Source organism: Phyllobates terribilis, unplaced genomic scaffold (genome assembly GCF_046119375.1).
Source record: "Phyllobates terribilis strain yellow unplaced genomic scaffold, ASM4611937v1 Scaffold_639__1_contigs__length_902095, whole genome shotgun sequence".
NCBI classification, from domain to species: Eukaryota; Metazoa; Chordata; class Amphibia; order Anura; family Dendrobatidae; genus Phyllobates; species Phyllobates terribilis.
In genome coordinates this window covers 509,255-523,671 of record NW_027363399.1, presented here as the reverse complement: position 1 = coordinate 523,671, position 14,417 = coordinate 509,255, and the positions used below count along the sequence as shown (strand labels likewise).

Below are 14,417 nucleotides of genomic sequence, written 5' to 3'. Positions count from 1 at the left end.
TCTGAAACGTTGTCTCCCTCTGCTGGAACACTGACTTCTTTCATTTAATGCCTGCAGACTATAAAAGAGAACCCAACCCAAAAAGTTTGGTTGATTAGTCTGTGGCATTCTGTTAAACTGTTGCTTATGGCGGTCTCTGTGAGCTTCTCAGCGACATTCAGCCAGCCAGGTATCCCGCCTGCAGTAGATGGAATGTGGCAATGGAACGCTGGCTGCGCGTGTCATAATAGGCTCTGAGCCTTTATATACCTGTGCACAGCAGCAGCCACCTTCAGTCTGCTGCTGGACAGCCAGCAGCAGCAGCAGGAGAGGTATGTAATCAGGAGCCCTCCTGCTAAGGGTAGACAGCTGCTCGTTCCACCCCACCCCCCGCCTTAATTGGTTCTCCTCCCTTCCAACGGTGTTGAGGCGGGTGGGAACAGCAGGGGGTGAAGGTGCTGTGTTTAAAGAGGTGGAGTTATGCAGATCTAAAACGCGTGGCTTGCAGCAGCAGCAAGCCGAAAAGTGCAGGCATGTAAGGGATCTAGAGGTTGACAACATGTCTTCTTAACGGGAGTCCAGGAGCTCATCTCCACAAATGGACTTTTCAGGATCCTTGGGTGGCTCCGTAGTTTGAAACCAATTCTGGTTATCGCTTCTCGGCCTTTTGGCTAAGATCAAGTGTAGTATCTGTTCTTATCAGTTTAATATCTGATACGTCCCCTATCTGGGGACCATATATTAAATGGATTTTTAGAACAGGGAGATGGAAAAAGAGCTTGCTCTGTCCACTCCACGCATTGACCTGGTATTGCAGTATCTCCAGGACCGGTGCACCCCTTCTTTAATGCAGTTTCTAAAATCAGAAAGAATTGAATTCAATGTTTTTTGTTCATTTTGCTTGTTTGTCGGATTTTGGGATGGACTCTTTGGCTTTGCTTTTCTTCTCCTCATTGGATTTTTCATGTTCAAAGTTGCAGAAGCCAGATTACAAGCTCATTTTGGTTCAACTTCAGCAACTGTGCATTGCATTGCCATGTAATGTGATGCAATGCTATCTTTCTAGCTCTCCCTTTTTACTTCCTTTTGGATAAACAGACATATTAGGCAAGCATTTTGGAGCTTTCACCTAAATAACTACAGGTGGTGAGATAAGCTGCACAATATAATTGACCTTTCAGTATATTGTTGCACACACACCATCTATTTAGCAAATGCCCTTGTTATCAACAGCAGCCTTTTAAACTCACCTGAGCTAACAGGTATGTGCGCTGGTTACTCTGCTGCGCTTAAAATTTCTTTTTTGGTTTGCTACAATGCTTTTTCTGAAACGTTGTCTCCCTCTGCTGGAACACTGACTTCTTTCATTTAATGCCTGCAGACTATAAAAGAGAACCCAACCCAAAAAGTTTGGTTGATTAGTCTGTGGCATTCTGTTAAACTGTTGCTTATGGCGGTCTCTGTGAGCTTCTCAGCGACATTCAGCCAGCCAGGTATCCTGCCTGCAGTAGATGGAATGTGGCAATGGAACGCTGGCTGCGCGTGTCATAATAGGCTCTGAGCCTTTATATACCTGTGCACAGCAGCAGCCACCTTCAGTCTGCTGCTGGACAGCCAGCAGCAGCAGCAGGAGAGGTATGTAATCAGGAGCCCTCCTGCTAAGGGTAGACAGCTGCTCGTTCCACCCCACCCCCCGCCTTAATTGGTTCTCCTCCCTTCCAACGGTGTTGAGGCGGGTGGGAACAGCAGGGGGTGAAGGTGCTGTGTTTAAAGAGGTGGAGTTATGCAGATCTAAAACGCGTGGATTGCAGCAGCAGCAAGCCGAAAAGTGCAGGCATGTAAGGGATCTAGAGGTTGACAACATGTCTTCTTAACGGGAGTCCAGGAGCTCATCTCCACAAATGGACCTTTCAGGATCCTTGGGTGGCTCCGTAGTTTGAAACCAATTCTGGTTATCGCTTCTCGGCCTTTTGGCTAAGATCAAGTGTAGTATCTTTTGAAAAGGCAGTTTTGTCCTTGGGCTGCCCTAGTAAATTGATGCATATTACACACTGGTTTGGTGCACTTGTTAGTACGCCAGGTGGCTCATAGAGTTATCTGATGGAAAACATGGCCCTCCAGGATCGAAGTCACTAGGCTGGGTAAGTGTGAGGGCTTTGGAGCAATGTGCCCCAGGAGTAGGCGCCCTGGTGGGAGTCCAAGCTTACTGGGACTGGGAACCCCGGAAAGACTTGGCTTCGTAGCACGCCGCACCTTTGCCAATCATACTTTCTGAGCAACCCCCCCTATTCCTGGCCTCCGGGCTAGGAAGGGGAATTTTTATAAACCCGGTCGGAGGTCCGGTCAGCTTTGGGCTGAGAAACCAACACAGGCTCCAGCTCCACTAGGGTGGCAGCCTAGATGGAAGCTGGGAGCACGAAAACGGCTCTTCTCCGGCTTCGGCTAGGGAGAGCATCGGAGATCCCTGACCCTCGCTGTGGCCTTCTGGCTCGGAGGGATGGGGATGGTTTAATGGGGACCCTCTCCTCCGGGAAGGGTCCACATGAATCCTCGCCTCGTGCGCTGTTTTGGTGTGACTTCGGTCACATTTTTCAGTGCCTTGGATGCAGCTTCAATCAAAAAAATCTGTTCTTATCAGTTTAATATCTGATACGTCCCCTATCTGGGGACCATATATTAAATGGATTTTTAGAACAGGGAGATGGAAAAAGAGCTTGCTCTGTCCACTCAACGCATTGACCTGGTATTGCAGTATCTCCAGGACCGGTGCACCCCTTCTTTAATGCAGTTTCTAAAATCAGAAAGAATTGAATTCAATGTTTTTTGTTCATTTTGCTTGTTTGTCGGATTTTGGGATGGACTCTTTGGCTTTGCTTTTCTTCTCCTCATTGGATTTTTCATGTTCAAAGTTGCAGAAGCCAGATTACAAGCTCATTTTGGTTCAACTTCAGCAACTGTGCATTGCATTGCCATGTAATGTGATGCAATGCTATCTTTCTAGCTCTCCCTTTTTACTTCCTTTTGGATAAACAGACATATTAGGCAAGCATTTTGGAGCTTTCACCTAAATAACTACAGGTGGTGAGATAAGCTGCACAATATAATTGACCTTTCAGTATATTGTTGCACACACACCATCTATTTAGCAAATGCCCTTGTTATCAACAGCAGCCTTTTAAACTCACCTGAGCTAACAGGTATGTGCGCTGGTTACTCTGCTGCGCTTAAAATTTCTTTTTTGGTTTGCTACAATGCCTTTTCTGAAACGTTGTCTCCCTCTGCTGGAACACTGACTTCTTTCATTTAATGCCTGCAGACTATAAAAGAGAACCCAACCCAAAAAGTTTGGTTGATTAGTCTGTGGCATTCTGTTAAACTGTTGCTTATGGCGGTCTCTGTGAGCTTCTCAGCGACATTCAGCCAGCCAGGTATCCTGCCTGCAGTAGATGGAATGTGGCAATGGAACGCTGGCTGCGCGTGTCATAATAGGCTCTGAGCCTTTATATACCTGTGCACAGCAGCAGCCACCTTCAGTCTGCTGCTGGACAGCCAGCAGCAGCAGCAGCAGGAGAGGTATGTAATCAGGAGCCCTCCTGCTAAGGGTAGACAGCTGCTCGTTCCACCCCACCCCCCGCCTTAATTGGTTCTCCTCCCTTCCAATAGTGTTGAGGCGGGTGGGAACAGCAGGGGGTGAAGGTGCTGTGTTTAAAGAGGTGGAGTTATGCAGATCTAAAACGCGTGGATTGCAGCAGCAGCAAGCCGAAAAGTGCAGGCATGTAAGGGATCTAGAGGTTGACAACATGTCTTCTTAACGGGAGTCCAGGAGCTCATCTCCACAAATGGACTTTTCAGGATCCTTGGGTGGCTCCGTAGTTTGAAACCAATTCTGGTTATCGCTTCTCGGCCTTTTGGCTAAGATCAAGTGTAGTATCTGTTCTTATCAGTTTAATATCTGATACGTCCCCTATCTGGGGACCATATATTAAATGGATTTTTAGAACAGGGAGATGGAAAAAGAGCTTGCTCTGTCCACTCCACGCATTGACCTGGTATTGCAGTATCTCCAGGACCGGTGCACCCCTTCTTTAATGCAGTTTCTAAAATCAGAAAGAATTGAATTCAATGTTTTTTGTTCATTTTGCTTGTTTGTCGGATTTTGGGATGGACTCTTTGGCTTTGCTTTTCTTCTCCTCATTGGATTTTTCATGTTCAAAGTTGCAGAAGCCAGATTACAAGCTCATTTTGGTTCAACTTCAGCAACTGTGCATTGCATTGCCATGTAATGTGATGCAATGCTATCTTTCTAGCTCTCCCTTTTTACTTCCTTTTGGATAAACAGACATATTAGGCAAGCATTGTGGAGCTTTCACCTAAATAACTACAGGTGGTGAGATAAGCTGCACAATATAATTGACCTTTCAGTATATTGTTGCACACACACCATCTATTTAGCAAATGCCCTAGTTATCAACAGCAGCCTTTTAAACTCACCTGAGCTAACAGGTATGTGCGCTGGTTACTCTGCTGCGCTTAAAATTTCTTTTTTGGTTTGCTACAATGCCTTTTCTGAAACGTTGTCTCCCTCTGCTGGAACACTGACTTCTTTCATTTAATGCCTGCAGACTATAAAAGAGAACCCAACCCAAAAAGTTTGGTTGATTAGTCTGTGGCATTCTGTTAAACTGTTGCTTATGGCGGTCTCTGTGAGCTTCTCAGCGACATTCAGCCAGCCAGGTATCCTGCCTGCAGTAGATGGAATGTGGCAATGGAACGCTGGCTGCGCGTGTCATAATAGGCTCTGAGCCTTTATATACCTGTGCACAGCAGCAGCCACCTTCAGTCTGCTGCTGGACAGCCAGCAGCAGCAGCAGCAGGAGAGGTATGTAATCAGGAGCCCTCCTGCTAAGGGTAGACAGCTGCTCGTTCCACCCCACCCCCCGCCTTAATTGGTTCTCCTCCCTTCCAACGGTGTTGAGGCGGGTGGGAACAGCAGGGGGTGAAGGTGCTGTGTTTAAAGAGGTGGAGTTATGCAGATCTAAAACGCGTGGATTGCAGCAGCAGCAAGCCGAAAAGTGCAGGCATGTAAGGGATCTAGAGGTTGACAACATGTCTTCTTAACGGGAGTCCAGGAGCTCATCTCCACAAATGGACTTTTCAGGATCCTTGGGTGGCTCCGTAGTTTGAAACCAATTCTGGTTATCGCTTCTCGGCCTTTTGGCTAAGATCAAGTGTAGTATCTGTTCTTATCAGTTTAATATCTGATACGTCCCCTATCTGGGGACCATATATTAAATGGATTTTTAGAACAGGGAGATGGAAAAAGAGCTTGCTCTGTCCACTCCACGCATTGACCTGGTATTGCAGTATCTCCAGGACCGGTGCACCCCTTCTTTAATGCAGTTTCTAAAATCAGAAAGAATTGAATTCAATGTTTTTTGTTCATTTTGCTTGTTTGTCGGATTTTGGGATGGACTCTTTGGCTTTGCTTTTCTTCTCCTCATTGGATTTTTCATGTTCAAAGTTGCAGAAGCCAGATTACAAGCTCATTTTGGTTCAACTTCAGCAACTGTGCATTGCATTGCCATGTAATGTGATGCAATGCTATCTTTCTAGCTCTCCCTTTTTACTTCCTTTTGGATAAACAGACATATTAGGCAAGCATTTTGGAGCTTTCACCTAAATAACTACAGGTGGTGAGATAAGGTGCACAATATAATTGACCTTTCAGTATATTGTTGCACACACACCATCTATTTAGCAAATGCCCTTGTTATCAACAGCAGCCTTTTAAACTCACCTGAGCTAACAGGTATGTGCGCTGGTTACTCTGCTGCGCTTAAAATTTCTTTTTTGGTTTGCTACAATGCCTTTTCTGAAACGTTGTCTCCCTCTGCTGGAACACTGACTTCTTTCATTTAATGCCTGCAGACTATAAAAGAGAACCCAACCCAAAAAGTTTGGTTGATTAGTCTGTGGCATTCTGTTAAACTGTTGCTTATGGCGGTCTCTGTGAGCTTCTCAGCGACATTCAGCCAGCCAGGTATCCTGCCTGCAGTAGATGGAATGTGGCAATGGAACGCTGGCTGCGCGTGTCATAATAGGCTCTGAGCCTTTATATACCTGTGCACAGCAGCAGCCACCTTCAGTCTGCTGCTGGACAGCCAGCAGCAGCAGCAGCAGGAGAGGTATGTAATCAGGAGCCCTCCTGCTAAGGGTAGACAGTTGCTCGTTCCACCCCACCCCCCGCCTTAATTGGTTCTCCTCCCTTCCAACGGTGTTGAGGCGGGTGGGAACAGCAGGGGGTGAAGGTGCTGTGTTTAAAGAGGTGGAGTTATGCAGATCTAAAACGCGTGGATTGCAGCAGCAGCAAGCCGAAAAGTGCAGGCATGTAAGGGATCTAGAGGTTGACAACATGTCTTCTTAACGGGAGTCCAGGAGCTCATCTCCACAAATGGACTTTTCAGGATCCTTGGGTGGCTCCGTAGTTTGAAACCAATTCTGGTTATCGCTTCTCGGCCTTTTGGCTAAGATCAAGTGTAGTATCTGTTCTTATCAGTTTAATATCTGATACGTCCCCTATCTGGGGACCATATATTAAATGGATTTTTAGAACAGGGAGATGGAAAAAGATCTTGCTCTGTCCACTCCACGCATTGACCTGGTATTGCAGTATCTCCAGGACCGGTGCACCCCTTCTTTAATGCAGTTTCTAAAATCAGAAAGAATTGAATTCAATGTTTTTTGTTCATTTTGCTTGTTTGTCGGATTTTGGGATGGACTCTTTGGCTTTGCTTTTCTTCTCCTCATTGGATTTTTCATGTTCAAAGTTGCAGAAGCCAGATTACAGGCTCATTTTGGTTCAACTTCAGCAACTGTGCATTGCATTGCCATGTAATGTGATGCAATGCTATCTTTCTAGCTCTCCCTTTTTACTTCCTTTTGGATAAACAGACATATTAGGCAAGCATTTTGGAGCTTTCACCTAAATAACTACAGGTGGTGAGATAAGCTGCACAATATAATTGACCTTTCAGTATATTGTTGCACACACACCATCTATTTAGCAAATGCCCTTGTTATCAACAGCAGCCTTTTAAACTCACCTGAGCTAACAGGTATGTGCGCTGGTTACTCTGCTGCGCTTAAAATTTCTTTTTTGGTTTGCTACAATGCCTTTTCTGAAACGTTGTCTCCCTCTGCTGGAACACTGACTTCTTTCATTTAATGCCTGCAGACTATAAAAGAGAACCCAACCCAAAAAGTTTGGTTGATTAGTCTGTGGCATTCTGTTAAACTGTTGCTTATGGTGGTCTCTGTGAGCTTCTCAGCGACATTCAGCCAGCCAGGTATCCTGCCTGCAGTAGATGGAATGTGGCAATGGAACGCTGGCTGCGCGTGTCATAATAGGCTCTGAGCCTTTATATACCTGTGCACAGCAGCAGCCACCTTCAGTCTGCTGCTGGACAGCCAGCAGCAGCAGCAGCAGGAGAGGTATGTAATCAGGAGCCCTCCTGCTAAGGGTAGACAGTTGCTCGTTCCACCCCACCCCCCGCCTTAATTGGTTCTCCTCCCTTCCAACGGTGTTGAGGCGGGTGGGAACAGCAGGGGGTGAAGGTGCTGTGTTTAAAGAGGTGGAGTTATGCAGATCTAAAACGCGTGGATTGCAGCAGCAGCAAACCGAAAAGTGCAGGCATGTAAGGGATCTAGAGGTTGACAACATGTCTTCTTAACGGGAGTCCAGGAGCTCATCTCCACAAATGGACTTTTCAGGATCCTTGGGTGGCTCCGTAGTTTGAAACCAATTCTGGTTATCGCTTCTCGGCCTTTTGGCTAAGATCAAGTGTAGTATCTGTTCTTATCAGTTTAATATCTGATACGTCCCCTATCTGGGGACCATATATTAAATGGATTTTTAGAACAGGGAGATGGAAAAAGAGCTTGCTCTGTCCACTCCACGCATTGACCTGGTATTGCAGTATCTCCAGGACCGGTGCACCCCTTCTTTAATGCAGTTTCTAAAATCAGAAAGAATTGAATTCAATGTTTTTTGTTCATTTTGCTTGTTTGTCGGATTTTGGGATGGACTCTTTGGCTTTGCTTTTCTTCTCCTCATTGGATTTTTCATGTTCAAAGTTGCAGAAGCCAGATTACAAGCTCATTTTGGTTCAACTTCAGCAACTGTGCATTGCATTGCCATGTAATGTGATGCAATGCTATCTTTCTAGCTCTCCCTTTTTACTTCCTTTTGGATAAACAGACATATTAGGCAAGCATTTTGGAGCTTTCACCTAAATAACTACAGGTGGTGAGATAAGCTGCACAATATAATTGACCTTTCAGTATATTGTTGCACACACACCATCTATTTAGCAAATGCCCTTGTTATCAACAGCAGCCTTTTAAACTCACCTGAGCTAACAGGTATGTGCGCTGGTTACTCTGCTGCGCTTAAAATTTCTTTTTTGGTTTGCTACAATGCCTTTTCTGAAACGTTGTCTCCCTCTGCTGGAACACTGACTTCTTTCATTTAATGCCTGCAGACTATAAAAGAGAACCCAACCCAAAAAGTTTGGTTGATTAGTCTGTGGCATTCTGTTAAACTGTTGCTTATGGCGGTCTCTGTGAGCTTCTCAGCGACATTCAGCCAGCCAGGTATCCTGCCTGCAGTAGATGGAATGTGGCAATGGAACGCTGGCTGCGCGTGTCATAATAGGCTCTGAGCCTTTATATACCTGTGCACAGCAGCAGCCACCTTCAGTCTGCTGCTGGACAGCCAGCAGCAGCAGCAGCAGGAGAGGTATGTAATCAGGAGCCCTCCTGCTAAGGGTAGACAGCTGCTCGTTCCACCCCACCCCCCGCCTTAATTGGTTCTCCTCCCTTCCAACGGTGTTGAGGCGGGTGGGAACAGCAGGGGGTGAAGGTGCTGTGTTTAAAGAGGTGGAGTTATGCAGATCTAAAACGCGTGGATTGCAGCAGCAGCAAGCCGAAAAGTGCAGGCATGTAAGGGATCTAGAGGTTGACAACATGTCTTCTTAACGGGAGTCCAGGAGCTCATCTCCACAAATGGACTTTTCAGGATCCTTGGGTGGCTCCGTAGTTTGAAACCAATTCTGGTTATCGCTTCTCGGCCTTTTGGCTAATATCAAGTGTAGTATCTGTTCTTATCAGTTTAATATCTGATACGTCCCCTATCTGGGGACCATATATTAAATGGATTTTTAGAACAGGGAGATGGAAAAAGAGCTTGCTCTGTCCACTCCACGCATTGACCTGGTATTGCAGTATCTCCAGGACCGGTGCACCCCTTCTTTAATGCAGTTTCTAAAATCAGAAAGAATTGAATTCAATGTTTTTTGTTCATTTTGCTTGTTTGTCGGATTTTGGGATGGACTCTTTGGCTTTGCTTTTCTTCTCCTCATTGGATTTTTCATGTTCAAAGTTGCAGAAGCCAGATTACAAGCTCATTTTGGTTCAACTTCAGCAACTGTGCATTGCATTGCCATGTAATGTGATGCAATGCTATCTTTCTAGCTCTCCCTTTTTACTTCCTTTTGGATAAACAGACATATTAGGCAAGCATTTTGGAGCTTTCACCTAAATAACTACAGGTGGTGAGATAAGCTGCACAATATAATTGACCTTTCAGTATATTGTTGCACACACACCATCTATTTAGCAAATGCCCTTGTTATCAACAGCAGCCTTTTAAACTCACCTGAGCTAACAGGTATGTGCGCTGGTTACTCTGCTGCGCTTAAAATTTCTTTTTTGGTTTGCTACAATGCCTTTTCTGAAACGTTGTCTCCCTCTGCTGGAACACTGACTTCTTTCATTTAATGCCTGCAGACTATAAAAGAGAACCCAACCCAAAAAGTTTGGTTGATTAGTCTGTGGCATTCTGTTAAACTGTTGCTTATGGCGGTCTCTGTGAGCTTCTCAGCGACATTCAGCCAGCCAGGTATCCTGCCTGCAGTAGATGGAATGTGGCAATGGAACGCTGGCTGCGCGTGTCATAATAGGCTCTGAGCCTTTATATACCTGTGCACAGCAGCAGCCACCTTCAGTCTGCTGCTGGACAGCCAGCAGCAGCAGCAGCAGGAGAGGTATGTAATCAGGAGCCCTCCTGCTAAGGGTAGACAGCTGCTCGTTCCACCCCACCCCCCGCCTTAATTGGTTCTCCTCCCTTCCAACGGTGTTGAGGCGGGTGGGAACAGCAGGGGGTGAAGGTGCTGTGTTTAAAGAGGTGGAGTTATGCAGATCTAAAACGCGTGGATTGCAGCAGCAGCAAGCCGAAAAGTGCAGGCATGTAAGGGATCTAGAGGTTGACAACATGTCTTCTTAACGGGAGTCCAGGAGCTCATCTCCACAAATGGACTTTTCAGGATCCTTGGGTGGCTCCGTAGTTTGAAACCAATTCTGGTTATCGCTTCTCGGCCTTTTGGCTAAGATCAAGTGTAGTATCTGTTCTTATCAGTTTAATATCTGATACGTCCCCTATCTGGGGACCATATATTAAATGGATTTTTAGAACAGGGAGATGGAAAAAGAGCTTGCTCTGTCCACTCCACGCATTGACCTGGTATTGCAGTATCTCCAGGACCGGTGCACCCCTTCTTTAATGCAGTTTCTAAAATCAGAAAGAATTGAATTCAATGTTTTTTGTTCATTTTGCTTGTTTGTCGGATTTTGGGATGGACTCTTTGGCTTTGCTTTTCTTCTCCTCATTGGATTTTTCATGTTCAAAGTTGCAGAAGCCAGATTACAAGCTCATTTTGGTTCAACTTCAGCAACTGTGCATTGCATTGCCATGTAATGTGATGCAATGCTATCTTTCTAGCTCTCCCTTTTTACTTCCTTTTGGATAAACAGACATATTAGGCAAGCATTTTGGAGCTTTCACCTAAATAACTACAGGTGGTGAGATAAGCTGCACAATATAATTGACCTTTCAGTATATTGTTGCACACACACCATCTATTTAGCAAATGCCCTTGTTATCAACAGCAGCCTTTTAAACTCACCTGAGCTAACAGGTATGTGCGCTGGTTACTCTGCTGCGCTTAAAATTTCTTTTTTGGTTTGCTACAATGCCTTTTCTGAAACGTTGTCTCCCTCTGCTGGAACACTGACTTCTTTCATTTAATGCCTGCAGACTATAAAAGAGAACCCAACCCAAAAAGTTTGGTTGATTAGTCTGTGGCATTCTGTTAAGCTGTTGCTTATGGCGGTCTCTGTGAGCTTCTCAGCGACATTCAGCCAGCCAGGTATCCTGCCTGCAGTAGATGGAATGTGGCAATGGAACGCTGGCTGCGCGTGTCATAATAGGCTCTGAGCCTTTATATACCTGTGCACAGCAGCAGCCACCTTCAGTCTGCTGCTGGACAGCCAGCAGCAGCAGCAGCAGGAGAGGTATGTAATCAGGAGCCCTCCTGCTAAGGGTAGACAGCTGCTCGTTCCACCCCACCCCCCGCCTTAATTGGTTCTCCTCCCTTCCAACGGTGTTGAGGCGGGTGGGAACAGCAGGGGGTGAAGGTGCTGTGTTTAAAGAGGTGGAGTTATGCAGATCTAAAACGCGTGGATTGCAGCAGCAGCAAGCCGAAAAGTGCAGGCATGTAAGGGATCTAGAGGTTGACAACATGTCTTCTTAACGGGAGTCCAGGAGCTCATCTCCACAAATGGACTTTTCAGGATCCTTGGGTGGCTCCGTAGTTTGAAACCAATTCTGGTTATCGCTTCTCGGCCTTTTGGCTAAGATCAAGTGTAGTATCTGTTCTTATCAGTTTAATATCTGATACGTCCCCTATCTGGGGACCATATATTAAATGGATTTTTAGAACAGGGAGATGGAAAAAGAGCTTGCTCTGTCCACTCCACGCATTGACCTGGTATTGCAGTATCTCCAGGACCGGTGCACCCCTTCTTTAATGCAGTTTCTAAAATCAGAAAGAATTGAATTCAATGTTTTTTGTTCATTTTGCTTGTTTGTCAGATTTTGGGATGGACTCTTTGGCTTTGCTTTTCTTCTCCTCATTGGATTTTTCATGTTCAAAGTTGCAGAAGCCAGATTACAAGCTCATTTTGGTTCAACTTCAGCAACTGTGCATTGCATTGCCATGTAATGTGATGCAATGCTATCTTTCTAGCTCTCCCTTTTTACTTCCTTTTGGATAAACAGACATATTAGGCAAGCATTTTGGAGCTTTCACCTAAATAACTACAGGTGGTGAGATAAGCTGCACAATATAATTGACCTTTCAGTATATTGTTGCACACACACCATCTATTTAGCAAATGCCCTTGTTATCAACAGCAGCCTTTTAAACTCACCTGAGCTAACAGGTATGTGCGCTGGTTACTCTGCTGCGCTTAAAATTTCTTTTTTGGTTTGCTACAATGCCTTTTCTGAAACGTTGTCTCCTTCTGCTGGAACACTGACTTCTTTCATTTAATGCCTGCAGACTATAAAAGAGAACCCAACCCAAAAAGTTTGGTTGATTAGTCTGTGGCATTCTGTTAAACTGTTGCTTATGGCGGTCTCTGTGAGCTTCTCAGCGACATTCAGCCAGCCAGGTATCCTGCCTGCAGTAGATGGAATGTGGCAATGGAACGCTGGCTGCGCGTGTCATAATAGGCTCTGAGCCTTTATATACCTGTGCACAGCAGCAGCCACCTTCAGTCTGCTGCTGGACAGCCAGCAGCAGCAGCAGCAGCAGGAGAGGTATGTAATCAGGAGCCCTCCTGCTAAGGGTAGACAGCTGCTCGTTCCACCCCACCCCCCGCCTTAATTGGTTCTCCTCCCTTCCAACGGTGTTGAGGCGGGTGGGAACAGCAGGGGGTGAAGGTGCTGTGTTTAAAGAGGTGGAGTTATGCAGATCTAAAACGCGTGGATTGCAGCAGCAGCAAGCCGAAAAGTGCAGGCATGTAAGGGATCTAGAGGTTGACAACATGTCTTCTTAACGGGAGTCCAGGAGCTCATCTCCACAAATGGACTTTTCAGGATCCTTGGGTGGCTCCGTAGTTTGAAACCAATTCTGGTTATCGCTTCTCGGCCTTTTGGCTAAGATCAAGTGTAGTATCATTTAAAAAGGCAGTTTTGTCCTTGGGCTGCCCTAGTAAATTGATGCATATTACACACTGGTTTGGTGCACTTGTTAGTACGCCAGGTGGCTCATAGAGTTATCTGATGGAAAACATGGCCCTCCAGGATCGAAGTCACTAGTCTGGGTAAGTGTGAGGGCTTTGGAGCAATGTGCCCCAGGAGTAGGCGCCCTGGTGGGAGTCCAAGCTTACTGGGACTGGGAACCCCAGAAAGACTTGGCTTCGTAGCACGCCGCACCTTTGCCAATCATACTTTCTGAGCAACCCCCCCTATTCCTGGCCTCCGGGCTAGGAAGGGGAATTTTTATAAACCCGGTCGGAGGTCCGGTCAGCTTTGGGCTGAGAAACCAACACAGGCTCCAGCTCCACTAGGGTGGCAGCCTAGATGGAAGCTGGGAGCACGAAAACGGCTCTTCTCCGGCTTCGGCTAGGGAGAGCATCGGAGATCCCTGACCCTCGCTGTGGCCTTCTGGCTCGGAGGGATGGGGATGGTTTATTGGGGACCCTCTCCTCCGGGAAGGGTCCACATGAATCCTCGCCTCGTGCGCTGTTTTGGTGTGACTTCGGTCACATTTTTCAGTGCCTTGGATGCAGCTTCAATCAAAAAATCTGTTCTTATCAGTTTAATATCTGATACGTCCCCTATCTGGGGACCATATATTAAATGGAATTTTAGAACAGGGAGATGGAAAAAGAGCTTGCTCTGTCCACTCCACGCATTGACCTGGTATTGCAGTATCTCCAGGACCGGTGCACCCCTTCTTTAATGCAGTTTCTAAAATCAGAAAGAATTGAATTCAATGTTTTTTGTTCATTTTGCTTGTTTGTCGGATTTTGGGATGGACTCTTTGGCTTTGCTTTTCTTCTCCTCATTGGATTTTTCATGTTCAAAGTTGCAGAAGCCAGATTACAAGCTCATTTTGGTTCAACTTCAGCAACTGTGCATTGCATTGCCATGTAATGTGATGCAATGCTATCTTTCTAGCTCTCCCTTTTTACTTCCTTTTGGATAAACAGACATATTAGGCAAGCATTTTGGAGCTTTCACCTAAATAACTACAGGTGGTGAGATAAGCTGCACAATATAATTGACCTTTCAGTATATTGTTGCACACACACCATCTATTTAGCAAATGCCCTTGTTATCAACAGCAGCCTTTTAAACTCACCTGAGCTAACAGGTATGTGCGCTGGTTACTCTGCTGCGCTTAAAATTTCTTTTTTGGTTTGCTACAATGCCTTTTCTGAAACGTTGTCTCCCTCTGCTGGAACACTGACTTCTTTCATTTAATGCCTGCAGACTATAAAAGAGAACCCAACCCAAAAAGTTTGGTTGATTA

General features: G+C 45.8%; 10 non-coding genes and 2 pseudogenes across 10 annotated transcripts; all 12 read left to right on the top strand.

Annotated features, from left to right (window-relative positions):
* Positions 1-630: 630 nt before the first annotated feature.
* On the top strand, positions 631-821 carry LOC141234696 (U2 spliceosomal RNA). The gene has a single exon (XR_012300602.1). It is a non-coding gene; the product is annotated as a U2 spliceosomal RNA (small nuclear RNA).
* Positions 822-1,933: 1,112 nt separating this feature from the next.
* On the top strand, positions 1,934-2,049 carry LOC141234776 (U2 spliceosomal RNA; annotated as a pseudogene).
* A 524-nt stretch (positions 2,050-2,573) lies between these two features.
* On the top strand, positions 2,574-2,756 carry LOC141234756 (U2 spliceosomal RNA). Its single transcript, XR_012300658.1, has one exon. It is a non-coding gene; the product is annotated as a U2 spliceosomal RNA (small nuclear RNA).
* Positions 2,757-3,871: 1,115 nt separating this feature from the next.
* LOC141234695 (U2 spliceosomal RNA) lies at positions 3,872-4,062 on the top strand. The gene has a single exon (XR_012300601.1). It is a non-coding gene; the product is annotated as a U2 spliceosomal RNA (small nuclear RNA).
* A 1,115-nt stretch (positions 4,063-5,177) lies between these two features.
* On the top strand, positions 5,178-5,368 carry LOC141234694 (U2 spliceosomal RNA). The gene has a single exon (XR_012300600.1). It is a non-coding gene; the product is annotated as a U2 spliceosomal RNA (small nuclear RNA).
* A 1,115-nt stretch (positions 5,369-6,483) lies between these two features.
* LOC141234742 (U2 spliceosomal RNA) lies at positions 6,484-6,674 on the top strand. Its single transcript, XR_012300645.1, has one exon. It is a non-coding gene; the product is annotated as a U2 spliceosomal RNA (small nuclear RNA).
* Positions 6,675-7,789: 1,115 nt separating this feature from the next.
* LOC141234693 (U2 spliceosomal RNA) lies at positions 7,790-7,980 on the top strand. The gene has a single exon (XR_012300599.1). It is a non-coding gene; the product is annotated as a U2 spliceosomal RNA (small nuclear RNA).
* Positions 7,981-9,095: 1,115 nt separating this feature from the next.
* LOC141234743 (U2 spliceosomal RNA) lies at positions 9,096-9,286 on the top strand. Its single transcript, XR_012300646.1, has one exon. It is a non-coding gene; the product is annotated as a U2 spliceosomal RNA (small nuclear RNA).
* A 1,115-nt stretch (positions 9,287-10,401) lies between these two features.
* LOC141234692 (U2 spliceosomal RNA) lies at positions 10,402-10,592 on the top strand. Its single transcript, XR_012300598.1, has one exon. It is a non-coding gene; the product is annotated as a U2 spliceosomal RNA (small nuclear RNA).
* Positions 10,593-11,707: 1,115 nt separating this feature from the next.
* On the top strand, positions 11,708-11,898 carry LOC141234691 (U2 spliceosomal RNA). The gene has a single exon (XR_012300597.1). It is a non-coding gene; the product is annotated as a U2 spliceosomal RNA (small nuclear RNA).
* Positions 11,899-13,016: 1,118 nt separating this feature from the next.
* On the top strand, positions 13,017-13,132 carry LOC141234782 (U2 spliceosomal RNA; annotated as a pseudogene).
* A 524-nt stretch (positions 13,133-13,656) lies between these two features.
* Positions 13,657-13,838, top strand: LOC141234752 (U2 spliceosomal RNA). Its single transcript, XR_012300654.1, has one exon. It is a non-coding gene; the product is annotated as a U2 spliceosomal RNA (small nuclear RNA).
* Positions 13,839-14,417: the final 579 nt, after the last annotated feature.